We start from the raw sequence: 20,220 nt of genomic DNA on the forward strand, positions 1-20,220 counted from the left end.
TGAGAGAGAGGAAGACAGAGAGAGAAAGAGTGAGAGAGGGGAAGAGAGAGAGAGAAAGAATGAGAGAGAGGAAGAGAGAAAGTGAGCTACAAGGAAAAGAGAAACAGTGTGAGCGAGAGGAAGAGAGAGAGAAAGAGTGAGAGAGAGGAAGAGAGGGAGAGAAAGAGTGAGAGCGGAAGAGAGCAAGAGTGAGAGAGAGGAAGCCAGATAAAGAGAGAAAGAGTGAGACAGAGAGGAAGACAACAAGAGAAACAGTGTAAGAAAGAGGAAGAGAGAGAGATAAAGAGAGAAACAGTGTGAGAGAGAGGAAGAGAGAGATAAAGAGAGAGAGAGGAAGAGAGAGAGAAAGTGAGAGAGGTAGAGAGGGAAAGAGTGAGAGAGAGGAAGAGAGAAAGAAAGAATGAGAGAGAAAGGAAGAGACAGAGAATGAGAGAAAGTGTGAGAGAGAGAAAGGAAGAGATGGAGAGGGAGTGTTGACACTGGAAAAAATCTTCGCAGCTCACCTATGTGCCACCGGTGTGTCTCCAACCACGTGCCGGGACATAGTGCACCATCAAGTTTAGGGATCTGAAAGATAGTATAGATTTAGTTATTGCAGAGTACATACAACTGCACATGCGTAATTATCTGTTTCAAGGAAGAGAGAAAGAGAGAAACAGTGTGAAAGAGAGGAAGAGAGAGAGAGAGAAAGAGTGAGAGTGAGGAAGAGAGAGAGAGAAAGTGAGAGAGGAAGAGAGAAAGAGTGAGAGAGTGGAAGACAGACAAAGAGAGAAAGAGAGAGAGAGAGAGAGAGAGAGGAGGAGAAAGAGTGAGAGAAAAAGAGAGAAAGAGTAAGATACAAGGAAGATAGAAAGAGAGAAACAGTGTGAGAGAGAGGAAGAGAGAGAGATAAAGAGTGAGAGAGAGAAAGAGTGAAAGAGAGGAAGAGAGAATGAAAGAATGAGAGAGAGAGTAAGAGACAGAGAAAGAGAAATAGAGAAAGTGTGAGAGAGAGAAAGGACGAGATGGAGAGGGAGTGTTGACACTGGAGAAAATCTTCGCAGCTCACCTTTGTGCCACCAGTGTGTCTCCAACCACGTGCCGGGAGATAGTGCAGCCCTGAAGTTTAGTGATCTGAAAGGTAGTACAGAATTAGTAATTGCAGAGTACATACAACTGCACACACGTAATTCTCTGTTTCGCTAATGTGCAATGAGGCTGGTGCACCCCATCCACTCCCACTGCTCAGAGGTGTCTGTGCACTTTTGTGCACCCAGACTGCTGCACACTATCCACTCCCACCGCCCAGAGTTGACTGCCTGCTGTTGCGGAAAGAAGTCTCTCTGCTCACCTTCCACCACCGTCGTGTGTGTAAGAGGGTCTATCACGTGCTGAAGCAACGTTGTCATGCGTTCAGGATGGCCACGCATCATCGCAGATTTTTCGCACGTTCATCTTTGGTGGTGTTGAGGGGGGGGGTGTGATGGAGCGGGGAAAATATTTTGGTTTTATATACCCAATCCATTTATATAAGTTTATATTAAAAAGATTAAACGATTAAATTTAATGATTAATAGTGTGCTGTGATAAACTAACCAACCTTATTAACCAAGAGAATATACGTGGGAATGCATTAGTATGGCTAAAACAATAAGTGAACTAAGTTTGTACGCATATTAAAACGATAAGTGTTGCTTAGGCAGTGTTAATGTGAATTGCGCTTAAACAAACCAGCATTAACGGCTTTAAATGTTGCTTATGGCTAGATAAATACATACACATAAGGGTATTAGTAAGGGAATAACACTGTTTAAGTCATTTCTATGTATTAATTACGATTCTTGTGTTTCTTTATTAAAGTTGACCATTTTGGCCTACTAAAAGATGGCTGCCGACTGAATCCTTACTAAAGTACATGACTTCATTATTTGAGAAATGGAGAAAAGGCCTGAACTGATTTCTTCGTGTCCTCACCATGAACTAATGAACCAGGACCATGAAGAATACTCTGGGCGAGATGCCAATGTCCCTGAACATGGATGAAATGTTGCCATCTGGGAACCAAAAGCCACCTATTCACAATAGACTGTTACTTTCCTGTCCTGGGAACTGCTTTTCCCATGCGCTTAGTTTATACATCATCCGTATGCAAACTTTTCGGAATGTTTCTTAAAGTATTGGGACGAGGCTGAATTCAGCCAACCAAAGGCCTGGAAATAAAGAAAATGATACTGTAATATGTAAATTTTAGTATAAATATTAGTAGTCCAGAGAGGGAAATTAGGTTACCACCCAAAGAGCTTGAGACGCACCCTGATCGATGCTACTCTATGCGGCACTCCATGCTGACAGCAGAGGACGGGACGATAGGACTCTGATGAATTTCTGAGGACCAGTTTCTGACTTAGAGAACGACAATTAGCCAGAATAGGTAATTATGACAAAAGATAATATTGCATTGTTAGGATTTAACCTGCAAATTTAATTAGATAAAGAAAAATCATTGTTTGAAGAACTGTGTAGGGTGGTTATTTTCTTGTAATGTTTATTGATTAATATGAGAGTTAAAGGGGTTTTCATCAAATTCTAAAACAACTAAATGATCCAGTCAACCTCCGGAGGGTAATTAAAAGATGTGGTTTCCTCTATCCAAGTAAGAAACTGTAGTTCGGGATAATTTGAAAATCTCTCTGTAGGCACGGATAGCTTGATGAGAATGAATGTTGATGTTATAGGCCCCACCAGCGTGTGATGTGTGTATGTGCGTGTGACTGTGAAATCATCCTGTCCGTGGAAGTAGAGGGAGAGTTTGTGTTCTGAACTGCACCAGTATTTCTGGTAGCAAGATGATGGTTTTTATTGATTAGGATTGATGATTTGTGTATATATATATATATAGCTACTAGTATTTCTGGTAGTTAGAGAAGGTTTTATTCTTTTGGTTTGATGATTTTGGCATGTATATAGCTTATCGATTATTGATTGGTATTGATATATGTACTAACACTATATGTTGAAGTCGTATTGAGTTTTATGTTGTCTGTACGGCTTCCGGGAGGTAGGAAGTCGGGAATTGATGACAGTTCCGTAGTAGAGCAGAAGTAAGTGCTGCTCTCGGGAAAGACGGAATTGTGGTTGCCCGTAGGTACACGGGAGAAACGTGTGACAATTGAAGTTGCACGGCACATTGTCTGGGTTCGATTCGGCAGCATCGCCGTGTGTTGCCATTAGTGATGTTTTCTGTGTGAGGAAAGTGAAAATGATAGCGAAGGGTTACCTGTGAAATTTTGGTCTTAGGTACCAGGAAACCAATTGGCATACCGATAACGCTTATCACTGAAAAGGTAGCAGGTGTTCTCTGAGCTTGTTAGAAGGACAGAGTAGAGGTAAGCGCTGCTTTGTTAACGTGTGTTATAATTCTGTAGTAGGACAGGCCGTTTGCTGTTCTCGGGAAAGACAGGATTCTGTATGAATGAACTATATTTTTTTCTTGCGTCAAAGTTCGTGAATGAAATAGCATTCGGGTTAATTGCGGAACTCTGGTTTTATTTCTCAGGAGCATTGCGTTTCCAACTATGTGTCTTAATTCCGGAGAGAATAGTTAATTGATGCTTGATAGAAGGGTGAAGTAGAGGGATGCGCTACTTTGCCAACGGACGTAATAATTCTGTAGTAGGGCAGAGGTAAGCGCTGCTCTCGGGACAACAGGATTCTCGTGGGAAAGGTCTTTTGCTATTCTGTGGTTAGCGGAGCAGACAATGGAGATGTTTGTACGTTGTAACTAACAAGTATTGTAAAATTGAAACAAAGTCTATCGCGTAGTTTTGTAAAGGAGGGTTAGACTGAGGACAGGAGTCAGGAGCAGAAGCTGCTGCAGCGACTGTTGACGTCAGGAGGACCGCGCTGTGATTGGACAGCTTGTCAGTGACGTAGACGCTCCAGGATTGGTGCGTTAGTGTGAGTCGCGCAGGGATTGGAGGTTGTGACAGCGACGTAGACACGCCAGGATTGGTGCGTTAGTGTGAGTAGCGCAGGGATTGGAAGTTGTGACAGCGATGTAGACGTTCAAGGATTGGTGCGTTAGTGTGAGTCGCGTAAGGATTGGAGATTGTGACAGTGACGTAGACGCGCCAGGATTGGTGCGTGAGTAAGAGTCGCGCTACTATTGGATTAGAGATCGTACAGTGGTAGAAAAGACTGAAGAGTTCACAAAAGACAGGAAAATGTATTATCATTCACCCGAGAAAAAGAAAAAGTCTGTGTTTAGTAAAATGAGAAACTGGTTTGTAAAGGACAAGGAGATTGTGACTAGGGAAGGACAGTTACTCCCTCCGGCAAAAACCCCCGCATCCTTCATGGTTGCGAAATACGGGTATCATACCTGTATCTGCTTAGACAATTGGGCAAAGTATACAAAGGAAGACGGAGTTCTAGCATTTCCAGAGGATGGGTCATTTAATTTGGCAATATTAAGGAACTTGCGGGAGAGGATGATGAACTTAGATCCGCGTCCTAGGCCTACGCAGTTCGAGGCATTGACAGAGTGGGAAGATGAGATGCATGAGCGAGAAAAACAAAGAAATGGCAGTAGGTATCGGTATATGTTCGGACGGCCAAACGACCGTGAAAATCATAGTGATCGAATGAGAAGATGGCGAGACGCTAGTATGACTGAAGGATTATTTCCCGTTAGAACAGAAGGAGAAAGTGGAGGAAGGAAATGCCTAGAAAAGAGAAATCATGTAGAAACCCGGGGGTATGGGGCTAATGAAACTGATGATGATGTCCTAGATGATATGTTTTACAAGAGCCCACCTCCGTACAGACAGGAACCAGAAACGCCAACCTCAGGCACGCCAGTGAGGGAGACTCTGAGAATCATTAAAACAGAAGTTATGACCCCAGAAGTGAAAAGAAGAAATTCACTTAAAGAAAAAGGAAATAGGGTCGAGAACGAAAATTCTAGAGAACTAGCAGAAACCACATTGGAACTGACAGAGAAAATAAGGGAATTGACGAAAAATCTAGAAGCAGTTACAGTCCCTGTGACCATAGGTCCTGTTATGCCTATTTTTGAGAAGCAGAAAAACAGTGAGCACGGACTAACAGTTCCATATGTGAACAAAGGACAGGTAGAACAGCCCATAATGGGAGCAAAAGAGAGTTCCTGGGGACATACTAGGGGTAGAAGTGAATTACATATGTCAAAGAACCCATTTTATTGTTCTGATACTGCCGAGAGAAGCAGAAGGGTAGAAGGTTCGATATTAGAACCACAGAGACTGACAGAACCTTTGAATGCAGAGAAGTCAGTGAGCATAACTACTGAAGAATTGAATGACTGGCTAAAAAGTTTGCAGGATAAAGAAAAAGAATCTCATACCATTGATGTGGCGAAATTAAGGATGGTGTTAGAAGAATTGATTGTAGGGACCATCCCCACAGAAAAGCTGAAAAATTACCAGGATGAGGAGTTATTATTCCTGTGTAAAAGTATCACTTGGAGAGCAACAAATTTACATGACAGATTAGCAGAGATAGCCAGTGAAATGGGAATTGACATGGACAAGGTAAAAGCTTTACAGAAGCCATACCGAGTGGATTTTACAGAAAAAGACATTGAGAATCTGAATGCTGCAGGAAGAATAGGGCAGATTAGGGACATAATCACAGTATTAAGGAAATGGGGAGATGTGGACAAGTTGAGGAGCAGGTGGTATAGGAAGCGGGATGACACCTCAGACAGAACATTTACAGCATTTCCTGTGAGAGAGAAGGAGAAGGTGTTGATGGAGTTCCCTATGAGAGAGATTCCAGGAGGGGGATATGTGCATGTCCCATGGACCAGACTGGACATTTTGTCATTTACCAATGATTTCCCTCGATTACGGGAAAAGCCAGTCGAGTGGTACAGACAGGTAGACAGATTTGTGAAATTGTCAAAAGTGCTGTGGATTGATTTGAATAGTCTGTTTGATATAATAGTGCCAGCAGACTTGTGGGCCGAATGTAAGATAGTCATAGATTGGCCCACCAAAGAGTACCCGAGAGATCCCAAAACAGGAGCCCCAGATCCAGAGGTAATGAAGAAATATGAACAGGTCATGGCATTCTTGAAAAACAAAGTGCCCCCCAAAGAAACAGACTGGGTTAAAATAGATAGAACACATCAGGAAGCAAAGGAGTCAGTCCATGCCTATTATGAGAGGCTAATATTAGCCTTCAAACAGTTCAGTGGGGATGACAGTCTGGGAGAGAAGGACCTGAGTCATTTTGTGTACAGATTTGTGTATGGTCTGCGTCCCAAAATCGGGGACATGATCAAGCAGCACACCGTGGACTGGCAAAGTAAGAAAATAGATGAGATCCTGAGGCATGCAAAATACTTTAGTGATGAGATCGAAGCCAAGCAGCGAAAGCTAAAAGAAAAGGCAATGTGGGCTCAAGTGAAAGTAGCAGAGAGACAGGAAGCTCAGCTGGTTGAACAGGCTAATAATCCAGGCATGAAACCAAGATTTGGCTCAGGAAAAGGGAAAGGTAATATAGAAGAGGCAAAGAAGAAATTCCCCTGTCACAATTGCGGGAGATTTGGACACTGGAAATCCGAGTGTAAATATCCACCAGGTACTAATGATGAAAATCCGTCATTAAATCCACAGGTGCAGCGTGAGGGGAGTGGCCCACCACCGCAACAGCAGAAGGCTGTTAATCTACAGAATCAGGTGCCAAAACCGCCCTTACCACAGAGCCGGAGTATACAGAAGTATAGCAAAGAGACGGGATTCTACAATGAAGAACAGGTAAACAAACCGCAACGCGCAAGCGCTGTGACACAGTATTTGCTGCAAAATGACTAAAGTGAGCCAGAAGAGTTTTATTGACGGTGCCGAAAAGAGGAAGCAGAGTGCGTACTTGGTGCATCTCTAGAAATAGATTTGTGGATGGGAACCATGTGTGGATGGGAAAGTTAATGATGAAAACATTACTTTTCTAGTAGACACTGGAACTACACGATCCACTGTCACATCAGCAGATGTTAGTAATCTTCCTCTTTCGGATGAAACAATCCAAGTAGTAGGTGTGTCCAACACCCAAATTAAAACGTACCTTACTGATCCTGTAAAAGTCAGAATAGGGAAATTTTCAGACATGCATCGATTTGTGGTGTGTGACACCAGTCCTGTGAATTTACTATGAAGGGATTTATTGTGCAAGATGAATTGCACTATATTCTGTACACCAGACGGAATAGCCTTTGAAACACCAGATGAGGATGTTCTGTATAAAATGACCATAGCTAACCGAGAGTGTGAGGTTGCTGGAACCTATGCAGTATTCAATCCAGATGAATTGCCCCCAGAATTGAAACAAACAGTGAAAGCAGCAGTTTGGGATTTCACTGGGGAAGATGTAGGTCTGATGAGAAATGTAGAGCCAGTGAGAATTGCGGTAAAAGAAGGAGCTGTTTACCCAAATATTCCACAATACAGACTGACCCCTGAAATAATAGCAGAAGTAACCCCATTGATTGAGAAAATGATCCAGCAAGGAGTGCTGAGGGAGATAATGAGTAGTCCATGTAATTCGCATATCATGGGACTGAAAAAGCCAAGTGGGAAATTCAGGATTGTACAAGATTTGAGAAATATTAACAAGATTGTCGTCTCATGTTGTCCAATTGTTCCAAATCCCTCAGTAATTTTGTATCAGATCCCACATGATGCAGAATGGTACACAGTAATCGATTTGTGTCATGCTTTCTTTTCCATTCCATTGCATCATGACAGCCAGCCGCTTTTTGCCTTCAGGTTTGGAAACCGTATTTGGCATGGTGCCGAATCCCACAGGGGTACACAGAGAGCCCCTCCATTTTTAATCAGTTGTTAAAGAAATCCCTGCAGAGTTTTACTATGCCTGAGAGTTCAGTTTTAGTGCAGTACATTGACGACCTATTGGTGGCGTCAAAAACACGTGAGGCCTGTGAAACAGACACCATAGCCTTGTTAAATCATTTGGCAGATGGAGGACTGAAGGTATCTCCAAACAAATTGCAGTACTGTAAAAAGGAAGTGACATACTTGGGTCATAATATCGAAAAAGGCCTGAGAAAAGTAACCATAGATAGAATCAGAATCATTAGAGGAATGAGAGCTCCAATGACCCAAAGAGAGGTGAGAATGTTTCTAGGAATGGTTGGTGACTGTCGTCAGTGGATAAGTAATTTTTCCCTGATTGCCAAACCATTGGTGAAGTTGACAAAAAGTGAGGTTAAAGACCCCCTTGAACTGAACAAAGAAGAACTGGCAGCATTCAAACAGCTGAAGAACAGTCTATTTGAAGCCCCTGCTCTGGGTATGCCTGATTATGAGAAGGAGTTTGAATTATACTGTAGTGAGAGAAATGGATGCGCACTCTCAGTGTTAATACAGAAACATGGAAGACAAAGGAGACCAGTGGCATATTTCTCGTCAATGTTAGACCCAGTAGCAATAGGGTTGCCAGGATGCCTGAAAGCGGTAGCGGCTACATGCCGAAGCCTAGAACAGAGTGAGGGAATCGTGATGGGGTATCCAGTGAGAGTGTTTGTACCCCATAGTGTGGCGATCCTTTTAACAAGGAGTCGAACACAGTTCATGTCACATAGTCGGCTGACTAAGTATGAAATAGTCATTCTAGGTGCGAACAATGTGAGTCTGGAAAGATGTGTGAATGTGAATCCAGCTACACTTTTGCATGATGCAGAGAGAGTGGAGATAAGGGAAGAGGCTGATCATGATTGTTTGGATGTGCTTGACTATTGCACAAAACCTCGTCCTGACATAAGAGATCTACCACTGCCAGAGAGTGATCATGTGCTTTTTGTGGATGGATCCTGTTTGAGAACGGATGAAGGAGTGTTGAGCGCAGCCTATGCAGTATGCACAGTTTCAGCAGTTATAGAGGCATCACCCTTGAAAGGAGTTAGATCCGCTCAAGTAGCAGAAATAGTGGCATTAACCAAAGCATGCAAGATTGGGAGGAATGCGAGAGTGACTGTGATGACTGATAGCCAGTATGGCGTTGGAGTTGTCCACGATTTCGGCCAACTATGGCTGCAAAGAGGTTTCCTGACCTCAAGTGGAACTCCCATAAGGAATGCAGAAGTGGTTGGGAAATTGCTTGAGGCAATACAAATGCCCAAAGAACTGGCTGTGGTAAAATGTGCTGCTCATGGACAAGGGAGTGATTACATCACTACCGGGAACCGATTTGCAAACGACATGGCTCAGTATTGTGCCCAAAATAAATATTCCATAAATTGGTCCAAAGAAAAGGAAATGTCTTCTTGCTCCATAATGTTTACTAACATTGTGGGATCATGGGATGAAGTGAGACAATTACAGGATGAAGCAGTGGATGAGGAAATGAGACAGTGGGTGAAAGCAGGATGTGCACCCAGGGAAAAGGATCATGTGTGGGTCTATCGGGATGGAAGACCAGTAATGCCTGATAGCATGATGTCAACCATGACACGGATGTATCATGGCCAAGGACATCTGGGAAGGGATGCCATGATAAGGGCCTTTAAGCAGACCTGGTATAATCCAAAATTCAGGCTAATAGCATAAAGTCTCTGTCAGAGATGCCTGACATGTCAGCAGTACAATCCTGGAAGAAAAACGGTGGTGAGTTTGGGTACCATAGGCCGGGAGGGAGGACCTTTCACCAGAATGCAAGTAGATTTCATTGAAATGCCTCCTTATAACAAACTGAGGTATGTTTTGGTGGTAGTTGGTCTGTTCTCTAGGTGGGTGGAGGCATACCCAACCAGAAGAAATGATGGAATCACAGTGGCTAAGCTATTGTTGAGGGAATTCATCCCAAGGTACGGGTTTCCAATAACCATAGAATCAGACAGAGGTGGACATTTCTACAATGAGATCATGAAATTGATTTGTGAAGCATTGGGTGTACAACAAAAACTGCATTGTGCCTACCGACCAGAGGCTTCTGGTGTGGTTGAGCAAATGAATGGTACCATCAAAAATAGAATTGGAAAAATGTGTTTAGCCACATGTTTGAAATGGCCGGATGTCTTGCCTCTGGTTTTGATGACCATTAGGTCTACTCCAGACAGAACCACAGGTTTGAGTCCACACGAGATCATCATGGGACGCGCCATGAGACATGTGTTTGTACCAGTCAACAAGCTGATGACTATAACTGATGACATGATTTTGGATTACTGTAAAGGCCTGGCTGACGCAGTTCATTCTGTGTTTCACCAGGTTGGAGCGGATGCCACCACACTTGAAAAGAAACCAGCCCATGATTTGAGCCCAGGGGACTGGGTGAGGACAAAAGTCCACAGAAGAAGAAATTGCCTGGTTCCAAGGTGGGGAAGGCCAAGACAGGTCATTTTGACCACAACGACTGCTGTAAAGTGCGCAGGACTGAAAAACTGGATACATGCAAGTCACACTTTGAGAGTTCCAAATCCAGCAGACGGCATTGGAAAAGAATACTTTAACGAATCAGAATCAAGTGATGAGTCAAGCAATGAGAGTATAACATCAAAAGAAAATCCTGAAAGAGGGGAGACGGAGCCAAGACTGGTTCAGACCCCCAGAGAAGAAATACTGAGGAAAAGATTGCAGATTTCAGACGATTCAGATTCTGGAGGTGAACCGAACGCCAATGGTGAGCACGGAAAGAAGAAAAGGAAAGAAAAGAATGTTCAGTCAGAAGTAACGTTCACTCCAAATGAGAAAGTAGGAGAAAATCCACCTGAAACAATATTGGAAGAAGAGGAAGGGACAGTCACAGAGAGAGAGGGACAGATTGCGGAACAACCCCGAGGAGGTGTAGGGAACTGCAACACACAGCTAGGTGAAGGGACAAGTAATCAGCAGGGAGATTGCGTGCAGGAGACCCGAGGAGGGACAGAAGTAGGGCTATCACCAGAGGTGGAAAAGGAGAATACTGAGACAGAAAAACCAAACGAGACAGACTCTGAAGACAGTGAAACTGAAATACCAGAAGGTCGAGTTCTGAGAAGGAGAACTTGGATCGAGGAAAGAACTGGCAAAGACGGCAAAGCAAGAAGGAATGCCAAAGGAGACATTTGGCCAAACAAGATCAAGAAACTAAGATATAGATTGACACGAGCTAAACCCTCAGAGGCTGAACAAGTGAATGAAGTAACCAGTCAACATCCAGAGAAAGAGGGAGAAACAGAAGTATCAGAAGCAAGCAAACGTGCAAGAAAACCAAATCAGAAATATAAGTCACCTGAATGGACGTACGTGGCACTGCCTGAACAAGGAGAAGAGGCAGATAGTCAAGGAAATCCAGAGGAGACTTGGCTGAAATTGATAAAAGAAGAAGAAACAGGGGAGATCCTGAGAGTTATCTTATCTGACATTGGAGAAGAAGCGGAAGATCAGGAAATCCTGCATGTGGATGACGAGAAGGAAGTGAAAAACGACGAAAAGCCAAGCTGAGTAATTTGTGTTGATCCTTGTAGAAATACACAGGATTAAAATAAGAAAATCGAAATATTTGGACAACCTGATACGTTTTAGCACTTAAAGCTATAAGAGGCGGAGTAGGAGAGGCTAAGTCAAAAGACACGGTTAGATCTAACAAGATGGCTAACATAGATGATAAACAGAGTAGATGTACCTTCATGAGAAGATGGTGCAAGGTATGTTGTTGTTGTACAGGACTATTAATGCTTCTTTGGAGCATACTCGCTCTCTTGATCTCATTCAAAGTAACCTTAGATACACTGGCAGGACATACTGAGAACATGACTAACATAGTGAAAGGTTCGCAAAAAGTAATATCAGTTAGAACAAGCACTGAGCATGTGCCTCAAGATAGGTCTATAACTGATTTTTCTAGCAATGTGTTTTCAAAATTATTGTATGAATATGTAAAAACAATGGACGTAAGGGATTGCTACGTTTGCATGCAATTACCTGCCTCTGTTTCAGAAGGGGTGACTTATCATCACCTCCCAGCAACTTATGGAATAACATGTAGCGTTTTAACTAGTATATTTTATCAAGTAGGAAAATTAGAATATAATATGTCTAATATAGATAATATTCTTGGACGATTGCCCATGAATAAAGAATTAAATCCAGCTAAAGATGCTAATGTATTAGGAGAAATTTTTATAGAAACTAAAGGACTAACTCTAGAATATATTTTTAAGAACAATTTAACTTGCAGTTTGAAACCAGAAGAGAAAACATTCTTGAATATGGTTGAGGAGAGGAGGTTGAAAATACACAAGAATGCAGAAGGACATAAAGAAGGGGAAAACATTTGGGCAATAGATGGGAACAAAGAAACGAAAGGTGATGTTAGACCAACAATAGCCATAGACTCACCACAGAAAGGCAAATTATGCATCACAAGAGAAAGATCCCAATATGATTATATATACATAGGGACAAGTGAGTGTCATGATACATATTTCATTGCATGTGGATGGGGATTTAGAGGTGGAGAAGACCCAGTTTTTCCTGGATTGTATTATATTTGTGGGAACAAGGCTTATTACAGGTTGCCTGACCATTGGTATGGCACATGTTATGTAGGCCTGGTCTTTCCAAAGATCTTTCACATGGATAGAGTAGAAAACAGTCGACCAAATAACCTACTAATGCGTAGCAGAAGAGAAACTTGGTTAGAAATTGTAGGTGATATTTTTGGAGCCTTGATACCAGCAGTGGGAATATCTTTGAATGCAAATAATATTCGGAAGCTGTCCACCATAGTGGATCGTTTGTCAACAAGCACAGCTGGATGATTTCTATTGGTAAACACTGAATTGGTTGCCATGCGTGCTATGATTATGCAAAATCGACTTGCCCTTGATATCTTATTGGCTAAAGAGGGTGGAGTCTGTGGAATGCTGAAAGTTCAACATTGTTGCACTTACATTCCTGACGAAAGCAGAGATCTAAAAGTATATATAAAGAATATCACAGAATTGCATGATGAAATAAAACCACTGGAGGTTGAAAGTATCTGGACTAGAATTAGTAATAAGATGGCTGCTATAAAAGCTTTCTTGGGTAAATTAGGTAGTACTATAATAGGGAAAATATTATTCCCGTTAGCCTGTGTGATTTTCGTATTACTATTACTTAGGCTAGGATGTATGTTTTGTAGATATAGAAGAAATAAAAAGAAAGTCAAACAAGAAATTTACAAAAAGAGGGAAAGGAAACCAGAAAATGAAATAGAAATGGAAGAATGGAAAGAGAGCATGTATAACAAAACCAAGAGAGAAGATGAAAGGGAAACAGAATTTTAAGCAAGAAGGTATTTCAAATTTCTGTAAAAGGGGAAAAATTGAAATTTTTGTGGGTTGGTGGTGATAAAATCACCAAAGGGGGGATTGATGGAGCGGGGAAAATATTTTGGTTTTATATACCCAATCCATTTATATAAGTTTATATTAAAAAGATTAAACGATTACATTTAATGATTAATAGTGTGCTGTGATAAACTAACCAACCTTATTAACCAAGAGAATATACGTGGGCATGCATTAGTATGGCTAAAATAATAAGTGAACTAAGTTTGTACGCATATTAAAACGATAAGTGTTGCTTAGGCAGTGTTAATGTGAATTGCGCTTAAACAAACCAGCATTAACGGCTTTAAATGTTGCTTATGGCTAGATAAATACATACACATAAGGGTATTAGTAAGGGAATAACACTGTTTAAGTCATTTCTATGTATTAATTATGATTCTTGTGTTTCTTTATTAAAGTTGACCATTTTGGCCTACTAAAAGATGGCTGCCGACTGAATCCTTACTAAAGTACATGACTTCATTATTTGAGAAATGGAGAAAAGGCCTGAACTGATTTCTTCGTGTCCTCACCATGAACTAATGAACCAGGACCATGAAGAATACTCTGGGTGAGATGCCAATGTCCCTGAACACGGATGAAATGTTGCCATCTGGGAACCAAAAGCCACCTATTCACAATAGACTGTTACTTTCCTGACCTGGGAACAGCTTTTCCCATGCGCTTAGTTTATACATCATCCGTATGTGAACTTTTCCGAATGTTTCTTAAAGTATTGGGACAAGGCTGAATTCAGCCAATCAGAGGCCTGAAAATAAAGAAAATGATACTGTAATATGTAAATTTTAGTATAAATATTAGTAGTCCAGAGAGGGAAATTAGGTTACCACCCAAAGAGCTTGAGACGCACCCTGATCGATGCTACTCTATGCGGCACTCCATGCTGACAGCAGAGGACGGGACGATAGGACTCTGATGAATTTCTGAGGACCAGTTTCTGACTTAGAGAACGACAATTAGCCAGAATAGGTAATTATGACAAAAGATAATATTGCATTGTTAGGATTTAACCTGCAAATTTAATTAGATAAAGAAAAATCATTGTTTGAAGAACTGTGTCGGGTGGTTATTTTCTTGTAATGTTTATTGATTAATATGAGAGTTAAAGGGGTTTTCATCAAATTCTAAAACAACTAAATGATCCAGTCAACCTCCGGATGGAGGAAATGTTAGGGTAATTAAAAGATGTGGTTTCCTCTATCCAAGTCAGAAACTGTAGTTCGGGATAATTTGAAAATCCCTCTGTAGGCACGGATAGCTTGATGAGATTGAATGTTGGTGTTATGGGCCCCACCAGCGTGTGATGTGTGTATGTGCGTGTGACTGTGAAATCATCCTGTCCGTGGAAGTAGAGGGAGATTTTGTGTTCTGAACTGCACCAGGTGAACGTTGATTTGTGATTCACACTCTGTTAGATAGAAAGCAAGATAAGATTGTGCGTCATGCGTCCACCAAAGGAGAGAGGAAGAGAGAGAGAAAGAAAGAAAGAGTGAGCAGAAGACAGAGAGAAAGAGAGAAACAGTGAGAGTGAGAGAAAGAGAGAGAAAAAAAGAAAGTGAGAAGAAGACAGAGAGAAAGATGAAGAGAGAGAAACAGTGAGAGAGTGGAAGAGAGAGAGAAAGAGTGTGCTAAAGAGGAACAGAGGAACAGAGAAACAGAGGAAGAGTGAGAGAGAGAGAGAAAGAAACAGAGAGAGAGGAAGAGAGAGAGAGAGAAAGAGACAAACAGTGTAAGAGGAAGAGCGAGATAGAAAGAGTGTGAGGGAGAGAAAGAAAGAGATGAGGAGGGACACTGAGTGCCCCCACTGTGTACAAAACCGTCACAGCTTACTTTTACGCCACCCGTCTGTCTCCAACCACGTGCCGCGACCTACTGGAACTCTCAAGCTCCCACATCTGAAAGATAGTACAGAATTAGTAATGGCAGAGCAGGGTTGGATTAGGATTCAAAATCGGCCCGGGCACGCTAAAAAGAAAAATGGCCCACATTTGCAGATTGCCTTTCCTCAAAACATTGCTTTGGCGAAATTTTATTTAAAAAAGGGGGAGTGGTGGAGATGCAAAAAATGCACGGATTTGTTTACACTGGTGACTTAAAAACAAGTGAGGCCACTTCTGCTCAGGCCCCCTGCCCTGCTAGATATGCACTAGAAAAGTAGGGGGGGGGCGCACTCCTATTAATCCTATGTACAAGTTTGAAAAAATAAATTTGATAAGGTGCTACAGTGTTATGCTTGCTGTCTGGTCAAGCATATGGGAATAAACAGAGAAAAGACTAGCCTGTAGGGTAGTATACACTGTGCACAGTACTGTGGGTTACTAAAGAACCCTATTAGTATAATAGCTTTTTTAGAACAAAATCATAAACTGATTGAGCCAATAAAGTGTTTATATGAATGTTTGCATTTTATGTCCAATTACACATAAAGTATATTCAAACCTACAGGGAAAATAATCATGCCACTATACAATCTTTGGCTAAATAAACATATCAACAAAATGCTACATCATAATCATTGCATATAGAAAATGTGCATGAACATTTTTAAGAGAGCCCGATGCATTTCAGGACTGGCACATCCCTTCTTCAGGGGAGACCTGTGAACAAAAATATCTACATTACAAACCAGTTTATACAGTAGTTTCTTGAATACGCCACATGTGGAGACCATTGCATATCAGCATAATGTGTTAAGTATATTGGCGTTGAGTCAAACTCTGAAGGGTTGTAAACACCAATATGTGTTAGCATGGTATATAAGATGTCTAAAACGTGCTAATGATTAATAGTGCTGTTAGTGAAAACCAGATAGAAGAAGAGATACGAGAGAAATATGCAGAATACAATGAGTAACCATTTAAGTCGCAACATGTATTCATTAGTGAACTGATACTAGGTTTAATGTGAAGATATCTACCCAAAGCTTGCAAAGTAACTAGATAAGAGAGTGAAAATAGAAAAGGCGGAATGGTGAGTGAAGGTTCTAATGTGAATATAAATGGAGGTGAGCTCACCTTGAGTAAAAAATAGTAGTTTCATAACGGTGGACTATTAAATGCGACGCAAGCTGAAAAAAACGGGCTGTATGGAGTTAACACAGAGATATGCATGAACCTGTCGAACAAACTGACAATTTAAAGTCAGACTTTACCGTGTATCGTGAAAATTATAAACTTACCCCTAAGGGCGTATGTTGCACTGAGCCAAGTGAGGAAATATACAAGAAGAGGTGGTGGCCGTGATGTCAGTCTATTGAAAGTACAAGAAATAAAGCGATGGTAAGCCAGCGGTAGACCTTTTTGAATTCGTAAAACCGAATAGAGAAAAGATGCTTACCGGTTTGAAAATGCTCAAGCTGAACGTCAATGCGGGTCTAGTAGCAGTAGTTGTAATGCGGAACTGGAATGGACCGACACTAAAATACGCGCGTTAAGGAAAAAAAATAGAAACAGGACTAAGAGGAAAAAACTACGGTGGCCATCTTTAAGAGAGAAAGGGAACGAAAGTAAAGTTTCACGGTGGAGTAATGAATCAGAATAAAGAGCCAGCAGGTAGAAAATATGGAACCCTGAATGAAAAAGATAATGAAAGGAAATGACAAGATAATGGGCTAATCCAAGACGGAGAAAAAATATACGCATAAGGGATAAATGGTCAGGGAATGGAAGACTAGAGAGTAAGATAGGGCTATAATGGTGCTTGAGGGATAAAAATGAACAAGATCTGTTACGGAAAGGAAGATGTGAATGTGAGTGATAACCATCACCAACAGCAAAAATTATTTAGTGACTTATTACCATGCGTTACATCTCAGTATACGTGTAAAGAACATCACAAAAAACAGCTCATGTCAAACCGGTCATTAAGCCTAGTAGGGGACATTGTTTTAAGTTTTTGTATCCAAAACAATTCTCTTTGAAGCAAAGTTTTGGTAATATCCATACCTGGTCGTACATTGACTTTTTCAATAACTTGGAAACGCAATTGGGATATTATATGTTCAGCTTCATCCCAATGGGTAGTTATGCTTGATGTGGTATTTTTATTTCTAATTTTACTTTTATGTTAAGTTATTCTGATTTTAAGTTTACGTTCGTTTTGCCCACGTAGGCTTTCCCACAGGGGCATTTAATATAGTAAATCACATGAGATGAATTGCAATCACTAGTGTGTTTTAACCTGATTTTAGAACCTGATACAGGGTGAGTTAAAGTGTTGCCAGTTATAACATTATTGCAATGTATGCAATTTGTACATTTTTTGGTACCAAGATAATCCTCAGGTTTCAAAACTTGGGTTTGGTGATGCTAATAAGGATTGGAGATTTTTCCCCTTAGTGTAGGCGAAAAGGGGTTTAGCTTGGAATAAACTATTGAAGTCATTTTCATTTTGCAGTGGTTCCCATTGAGCATTGATGATTTTTTTAATAGATTGGGATGCGGTAGAAAAACTTGATACGAAGACAGATCTTTGGTCAGTTTGACGTGGTTGTTTTTTAAGTAGTTTAGTGCGTGGTTTGACTAGTGCTTTATCGAGACAATCCTGTATCACCACATCATGATAACCCCGTGATTGGAGTCGTTGTTGGAATTCTTGTAGATTAATAGTGCAGGTTTGGGAATCTGAACAAATCCTGCGGATCCGAATAAATTGAGAGAATGGTAGGTTTTTTATTAAACTTCTTGTGTGGAAACTTGAATATGCCAAAAAACTATTGCGGTCGGTGGGTTTGTTGTAAACTGCTGTCTCAAACTGATTAAAAAGTGTTTTAGAGATCTGTACATCAAGAAAATGGATGGTTTCCTTTTGAATATTGTAGGTTAAGTGTATGTGTGGATTAATGTTGTTGAAAGCATCAATCATAGATATAAGAGATTGTTCAGTGTCATTCCAAAGTAGAAAAATATCGTCAATGTAACGACAATATAATGAGATTTTTTGCCACCATGAGGCATTTGACATGATGTTCTCGTATTCATACTGCGACATAAAAATATTAGCATACGAGGGAGCTCCCGAAAACCCATAGAGGTGCCTGTGAGTTGAACATAAAATTGTTGTTGCCATTCGAAGTAGCTGTTGTTGAGGCAGAATTTTAGAAGTTGAAGAATGAAAACCTTTTCCATGTCTATGGAGTCTGTAGAAGTGCCCATTCTGTGGCTTCCAGGCCTGCTGCATGAGGTATTGAAGTATATAAGGCAGTTACATCAATAGTACATAGTAAAATGGTTGTATGTTGGTCAATTTCCAGATCTCTCAGTTTTTGAAGGAAATGTGTGGTGTCTTTGAGATACGTACTCCAATGTTGAACGAACCTTTGCAGGTAGAAATCCAAAAATATACCGACTGGGTCAAAGATAGACCCACAGCCGGAGACCATAGGGCGAAAAGGTGGATTACGCGGATCTTTATGCATTTTTGGAATCATGTAAAGTTTTGGTCTGCGTGGGTTATTGGTTGTAAGAAAAAGTTATGTTGGTTCATTGATCCAATCCTTTTCACGTGCCTCTGCAAGAAGTTTAGTAAGCATATCCTGAAGTTGACTAGTGGGGTCATAGGTAAGTTTCATGTAAGTGTTGGTATCTGCAACATGTGCAAATACTTTCGAGTGATAATATTCGGTGTCCATTACTACGATGGCACCCCCTTTGTCTGTGGGTTGCATGGTGATGGTAGTGTCGTTGGCAAAAGATTTTATGATGTTCCTCTCATATTTGGTTAGATTGTCACATTTTTTGGATTGAAATGACAACTTTTGAATATCCTTGTTGACCACAGCTTCAAAAGTATCCAGTGTCTTATGGGAGACAGGAGGTATGAATATACTTTTGGGCTTGAAGATGGATACGGGTGGTACTGATATTTGTTGTTCCGGTGGTATGACATTGGTGAAGAAATGTCTTAATCTTAGTAAATGCATGAATTTGAAGAATTCTGCCTGTACTTGTAGAGAAGTTGTGGTTTCAGTAGGTGCAAATGACATTTCACGGCCCAATACGGCAATTTCTTGTGGGTTTAGTGACTTAGTAGTGATGTTCATAACTAAATCACTGTTTTGCCACTGCGGAGTGATTTGCCGCTTTTTTCTCTGTCCTCTCCGTGTTTTTCGTGATGAGGTATCATGGTTTGGTCTGGAAGGGCTGGCGGACGCCCTTGGTCTGGGCTCTGTGACAAAAAAGACACAGCGGATGCATTTTGTGAAGTTGCATCTGAGGAGGTGGATGGGCCTGCTACCTGAGACTGCGCTATTTGATGTGCAGGCATTCTATTCAAGGTAGTTTCTTTGTCAGAGACTAAACTGTCATCAGATGATGTAGGTGTTTTCCGGTTATCAAATCATTTTCTAGTATATATATTTGCCCAGGTGTAAACTTCATTTAATTTGTAGTCTACGGTGTCCCTGTTATATTTACGAAGTTTACCCTCCTGCAGTTCTTTTTCGTATTTCTCAAGTTTTTGGTTCAGTACTTCCAGTTGAAGTTTCCAAGCATTAGATTCCATGAGTATCTGTAGTTCACTTTTGAGAGTGTGAATTTCTTCTTCTAGATCTTTGATAGTTTTGGATAGTTCTTCAATAATCAACAGGATGAGGTCAAGGAAACATTTCTTAAGTATGGCGTACCATTTGTCCATAAAAGTAGAATTGAGATGAAAACGGAAAAGCAGGGGTTTAATGGCTAATCGAAGACCCCTCGGTATCCATTTGGCTTTATGGTATTGAACTAATGTTGAAGCGTGTAATTTTTGATTTAATTGTCTTCTTGTTATAAATTCCAATTGTCGAAGTTGCTGTGTGATGGTCCCACCGTGGGTATCAGTAGTTTTGACTTCCTGTTTTAGAGCATAGATTTCGCTAGCTTCAT

General features: G+C 41.0%; 1 long non-coding RNA gene across 1 annotated transcript in view; it reads right to left on the bottom strand.

Annotated features, from left to right (window-relative positions):
* Positions 1–511: 511 nt before the first annotated feature.
* LOC146862419 (uncharacterized) overlaps positions 512–20,220 on the bottom strand; it is a 141,707-nt gene continuing 121,998 nt past the window's right edge. The window contains exons 2-4 of the long non-coding RNA XR_014978440.1: positions 15,188–15,252; positions 1,049–1,113; positions 512–567 (exon numbers count right to left, since the gene is read on the bottom strand). This is a non-coding gene — a long non-coding RNA (uncharacterized LOC146862419). The remainder of the gene's footprint in view (positions 568–1,048; positions 1,114–15,187; positions 15,253–20,220) is intronic.

This window comes from Triturus cristatus, chromosome 2_2, assembly GCF_964204655.1.
Source record: "Triturus cristatus chromosome 2_2, aTriCri1.1, whole genome shotgun sequence".
Classification (NCBI taxonomy): domain Eukaryota; kingdom Metazoa; phylum Chordata; class Amphibia; order Caudata; family Salamandridae; genus Triturus; species Triturus cristatus.